Here is a 6,772-nt window from a genome sequence, read left to right on the forward strand (position 1 = left end):
AAGCACCAGTTAAATGCATTGTTGGGCCAGAGCCTTGGATGCTCACTAGGGAAGGGAAGCTCAAGTCAGAACTTGAGACATAATAACTAAAGAATTTTTTAAAAATGTTACTATTTTGCTATCATGTGTTGAATACAGACTTGATACATGCCAATCCCTTTACTCACCTTTAATACACACAACAACTCTATCCTGTATTTGAATTTTTTATTACCTGCTTTTTACCAATGATGAAATCCAAGCTCAAAGAAGATAACTTGCCTATTATCCATAAAAGGTAGAAAGGACTGTGATGCTCCGAAGCTCATTATCTTGATCATTATAGTTAACTTCCAGTCATGAAAGTGCTGGGCCAAAGAGAGTTTGAGGACTATTAATGGGGCCAAAAGGCAAATTATTGAGAGAAAGATATTAAGTACAAGTGTTATAAACATCCACTTCTGGTTCTCATTGTATCTTCATTGTGACTTTTGCATGTGCATATGAGTTATATGACTTAACCTATCATTGTTTTACGATTTTGTTTTACAATTTTAACCTATCATTGTTTATAACTTTTTATATCCTCAAGTGTAAATTTCTTATCAATGATGACATTCAGAAACAATACCAAAGAAGGTTCAACACCTAAAATACATACTGTAATGTGAATGTTTTTATTTCATTCTTAAAACCTAAATATTAATATTTTACATTTGCATGTGAATTTGTTGATACTCTGTTAAATTTTGATTTAAAATAATCTGTTTAAAATCCCTTATAGTTAGTTCAAACAGATCTGAGTTTATTGGCAAACTCAAAAAAGAGATTGATTTAGACATAATTATACTCTTTAGTCTTACATAAATGGCGATTAATGGGCAGAAATCAATGTTTCTTTTTTTTTTTTTGAGACAGTGTCTCACTCTTGTCACCCAGGCTGGAGTACAGTGGCTTGATCTTGGGTCACTGCAACCTCTGACTCCCAGGTTCAAGAGATTCTCCTGCCTCAGCCTCCCAAGTAGCTGGGATGACAGGCACCTGCCAACAAGCCGGCTAATTTTTTGTATTTTCAATAGAGACAGGTTTTCGTTATGTTGGGCAGGCTGGTCTCAAACTCCTGACCTCAGGTGATCCACCTGCTTCGGTCTCTCAAACTGCTGGGATTACAGGTGTGAGCCACCGTGCCTGGCCAATGCTTCTAGTTAATAGCAGGAAAGCTGTCATAAAATTCTGTCCAAATGACACACTTATAAAAAGGAAACTAGCATAGCTAATAAGGTCGTATTGTTTAAATCTTTGATTTGTTTTATGATGTCATCCTTCAGCACAATAAACCAGCAATTGTCTTGATAAGAATGAATATGGGCAGATTTCTACACTTTTCAGTTCCTGGTCTAGAAAGTCAGTGAAATTGGAAGATACTCTGTGCCCATCCATCAGAGAAGTTATCAGATTTAAAAGGATGATGTCTATGAAGTTCTCAGAGCTCCTAATCATTAGCACGGGTTATTACTATTATTATAAAGTGGCAAATGGTCTTTGGTATGTCTATTGGCTACTAAGAAACTCAGTGTAAAAAAAAGCAGTAAAGGAAAAAAGAGAGAAAAGAAAAGAATACTAACAAAAAAAAATGCTGTGTGAGAATTAGTGAGAGTGAAAAGTCAGAAGACAGAGGTTTTATAGGTTACTGATCAGATGCTGATCTTCCTTCTTTTGAGCTTTTCTGTGTGTGTGCCTGTGCAAATGGGCTGGAAGTTTAATGAAGGCCATCTTTCTCATGACATATCAGACATTTCACCCTGAGTCATGGCCAAAAATACCACAAGAAAAAAATGGCCCTTCTCATAGTATTCCAACCTTCCTTTTCCAGATGGATGGCATAATAAAAATATTCTTCCAATTATTTCAGAGCCTTAAAAGAAGAAAGGGAGGAAGACACAGCTTTAGTTTCAGTTCTGAAAAGGCAATGAAGCTGTCAGTGGGGAAGCTATTTTTGGAACAGGATGGCCATTTCCCTAGTAAGACTTGCTTTATAAGATAATACTTTCTTTCCGTGTTTAAAAAAAAAAAAAAAAAATTAGAGGGAAAGTGGAAGATTCACTCCCTTATATCATAGTACCAGTGGAAGAATTACATTGTGGAGGTTTACAAAGTCATTTGAAATTTTGCAATATTCAGACAAAAGACACAAGATAAATACAGGAATACTGAGCTCAATTTTGCAGTGGCATCATAAGTACGTCCTTGTGAGGATTTCTTCAGAGGACTGTTTGAGGGACTAAGTACTAAAGTCCCTAAGTACTAAAATAAATTCTTTCCCAACCTCTCCCACCAGAACAGACAACCTCCACTCTTCTTTGTAATCTTCTCATAATAGGAGTCTATGCAAATGTCTACCTAAAGTTAATAAAACAGCAGCAATGACTAAGAACAAAGTTGAAACCCTTAGAGTTTGTTACACAATGTAGATGGAAACTCCTGCCCAGTTCTTTTTTTAGCATGTGAACATGTGAAGTCTATTTTGTCACTGACCCTTGCTTGTAGCATATATTTTTTTCTGAATACAAATTCCCATATGTAGGAGTAATGCTGGTGGTAAATAAATTATAAGTAATTTATATTTTTCCAAAATTGAATTCAAAATGAAAAGGAAGTTAAGGGGCTAATTTAGTAGGATATTGTAACAGAGCCCATTCCTGACTTGTAAAAACACTCATATGTTTACTCGTAACTGACTTTTATGGTCATAATGGGTCTTTATTTTTGTTCTCTGAATAAATCCAGAGGAAAATCTTGGAATCTTTTATGTGGCAAAAAGAGCAAACACACATTAGACCATTTACTTTGTTTGACAATTAGTGGTCAAAAACAAATTCAGCAGTTCAGAGTTTTTATTGTGTCTTGCACTATAGCATAATTACTAGTCAGTAAAATATGAAATCCTTTTTACTTAGAGGGGATTATATTCTGAAAGTAGTCAGTATCGGCCTCTTGCCCAGAGAGCTCCTTTGAAAAGTATTACAAGCTGCCTAAGCGCTCAAGTTTCTCTTATTTCTGTGTTTGGGATATGCCATTCACTTATTTGCAGGTATTACTCTTTGTTGTGAACACACCTCTCATTGTGTGTTTAGGACCCTTGGACTTATTTAGCATTGATATAGCACTTCCATTTTAACAAAGATATGCCACAGTCATTTTCAGTAGTTATTCCTCACAACACTCTGGAAAAATAGAAGACCATCTCTCTACTTATTTCATAGACAAAGAACAAACTCAAGCAGGGCTTGGAAATATGGCAAAATTGTATGGATACATTTAAAATTAAGGGATTTAACTTCAAGGTTATTGTTTCATCAGGTAAGTCAATAAAAATATTTGAAATATAAATGAAGGATTTAAGTGTAGTTTTTGTTTCAATTCACTTAAGATTTATATATGTTTGCTGCTCTACTATAATAAACATGCATGTGGGTAAATTTATTTATTAGAAAGCTCACAAAATCCTCAATACATAAACATTCATAAATTTAAATATTCAGCAAAGAATACATTATTCTTGAAAGAAGGACTGGATGGATCAACTGCCGTTTTCATGGCAGGATTTTCTTTCAATTCTTCCTCTTCCAAGACATAATGTGTTCTGAGAAAGGAACTACTAACATTTTTACCAAGTGTCCATTTGCCTTCAGCAGTTTCTGTATCTTTATGGTACTTTTGATTATAATTTCTATCTGTTTCTTCCCTATCCAATATTCAGTAATTGTAAGGCCAAGAGATTCACACAGTTTAGCCCCATCAAACCAGTTATCTCACCACTATCTACCAATAGATGGATACTTAAGCCAGGTAAGCTCTAGTTCTAATTGTTATACTGTTGTTACAACTGGGAGAATGTTTACGTAGCTGGTTTCTCAGTTTCTGAGCTACTCTGTTCTAAGTAGTCAATTCAAAAAGAATTTGTTAAACACCCACTATGTGAAAGGAACATTGTAGATAGTGGCAATAAATACTTTTGCCACAGATCTAAAGTCTCTACTAGCATACATAAATAATGAAATTTTCCCTGGATGCTAGGCTAACTTAAAAAGATCTCAATCTGGTTTATACTTTTTGGGGTAATTTTGATTATTTAAGCATCCTTATGTTTATCACTGACACTTACTATCCCTGCTTAAAGGTAGCGGTCCTACATTAGACTCACATGCTCATCAAACAAAGACCAGACTATGTCTTCATCCCTCCAGTGCAGTGGAGGAGAATGAAGAGTAAGTATGAGGAGGAAGAATGAGGAGTAGTTTGCTCTCTCATGCCTCCTATTCATTCTTTCTTCCATTTGCTTTGCAGTATGGTGGGGTTGGTATGAGGGAAATATAAAAATAAGCATAACATTAGTAGTTCTTGGTTATAATGATTGTTTCCTTATGTGAACAAACTGCCTTTTCTTTGGGGGAAGGTTTCTATCTCACTGTGTTGACAATCACTGTTGATGTAGCTCATTTTCAAAAGAAATGTTGAGCATTACTGTAGAACTCATCAGGCAATGCTGACATAGGACAGAATTCCTGTTCTAAGGAATTCCTAAGCATTTATGGTCCCATATCTTCCATCTGACATCCAGCAAGCAGCATTGAGCTTAAATTATCTGATGAGATTACAAGAAACCCTGAGCTCTGGATCTCGACTATCTTTCACTGGCTCAATCGCACTTCTCAGAAAACTGTAACATCTAGAAGGATTCCCTGCCTTCTTTGCTTCTGGTCTGGCCACATACTATCTCTCTACAGTTCTCTCTCCTATACTTAAACAGCATCTAGAATGATGAACCCTTATTGTACAGTAGAAACCCAATGGGAAAACAAAATTCTAAGATTCTAATTTTCAAATCTTAAAGTAATTCTCTTAAGAATCCCTTTGTAGGTTTCTGGAAAAACAGTAAACAACTACTAAAACATGCCAGTTAGAATGGTGATCATTAAAGTCAGGAAACAACAGATACTGGAGATGATGTGGAGAAATAGGAATATTTTTACACTGTTGGTGAGAGTGTAAATTAGTTCAACCATTGTGGAAGACAGTGTGGTGATTCCTCAAGGATCTAGAACCAGAAATAGCATTTTACCTAGGAATTCATTACTGGGTATATACCCAAATGATTATGAGTCATTCTACTATAAAGACTCATGCACACATATGTTTATTGTGGCACTGCTCACAATAGCAAAGGCTTGGGACCAACCCAAATGCCCATCAATGATAGACTGGATAAAGAAAATGTGACACATATACACCATAGAATGCTATGCAGCCATAAAAAAATGATGAGTTCATGTCCTTTGCAGGGACATGGATGAAGCTGGAAACCATCATTCTCAACAAACTAACACAAGAACAGAAAATCAAACACTGCTTCTTCTCACTCATAAGTGGGAGTTGAACAATGAGAACACATGGACACAGGGAGAAGAACATTACACATTGGGGCCTTTTAGGGGGTGGGGGTCTAGGGGAGAAATAGCATTAGGAGAAATACCTAATGTAGATGAAGTGTTGTGGGTGCAGCAAACTGCCATGGCACGTGTGTACCTATGTAACAAACCTGCACATTGTGCTGTAGCCCAGAACTTAAAGCATTACAAAATTAAAAAAATGAAAAAAAGAAAAGAAGAGAAAAGAAAAAAGTGGCCATGCAAGCTGAAAAAAACAAAACCAAAAAAACCCCAAACAAACAAACAAACAAACAACACTGTACTTTGCCTTAAGGCAACTTCTTCTCATCCTGGTGACTCTTCTCTCTCTCTTTGATAACGGCCTGCATACTAGTTTGTTCTCACTGCCCTGGAGTCTCAAAAAGAAGTGTACTTCTTTTGGTTCTGCTTTTGTGATTGTAGTAACCCTTTCTCAAATGTTACAGTGGCATAAAAGGTCTCAAAGAATTCTTCAGCCTGTCTTGATACATGTAAGACTATTAGTCCCTACACAGTGTGCCCTATCTGATGGGGAAGCCACAGCTCATATCCTCTGAGGGTTGTAAGTGGAGTATGGTGACACACTAAGGAGAAGGTAATGATTTGGGATGGGGTAAATCAGGCAAAGCACCATAAAAAGGCAGGTATTTGAAGGACATACTAAAGAATGAACAGGATTTTTAAAAGAAGTTATACAGCTTCTCTCTCCAGAGAAAGTGGTAACCCTTAAAATAACTTGCCAATTTTCTCTTTTCTTTCTTTATTTTTTTATTTTTTATTTTTATTTTGTGTGTGTGTGTGTGTGTGTGTGAGACAGAGTCTATGATGCCTGGGCTGGAGTACAGTGGAACAATCATGGTTCATTGCAACCTCAACCTTACAGGTTCAAAAAATTTTTGTACCTCAGCCTCTCAAGCAGCTGGGATTACAAGCATGAACCACCATGATGCTTGGCCAATTTTTGTATCTTTAATGGAGATGAACTTTCACCATGTTGAGTAGGCTGGTCTCAAAATCCTGATTTCAAGTGATCCACCAGCCTCAGCCTTCCAAAATGTTGGGATTGCAGGCATGAGCCACTGCATCCAGACCAACTTGTCAAAATTTTTATCATTTTCCACTTTCAAAGCAAAAATTGCACCAAACAAATTAAATAGATAAGAAAGACTTTATTCAAGACTACTGCAATAAGGGAGAGAGACTGAACTTAACTTCAGAGAAACAAAAGGACAGTTTTTAAGCACTGTGGTAAGGAAATGGAAAAGTGCTAGAGGATGTTAGTAGGAAGATTAGTTGATGGAATATATAGAGTACAGTGAGTTATT

The sequence above is a fragment of the Rhinopithecus bieti genome, unplaced genomic scaffold (assembly GCF_001698545.2).
Source record: "Rhinopithecus bieti isolate Rb0 unplaced genomic scaffold, ASM169854v2 scaffold_19143, whole genome shotgun sequence".
In the NCBI taxonomy this organism is placed as follows: Eukaryota; Metazoa; Chordata; class Mammalia; order Primates; family Cercopithecidae; genus Rhinopithecus; species Rhinopithecus bieti.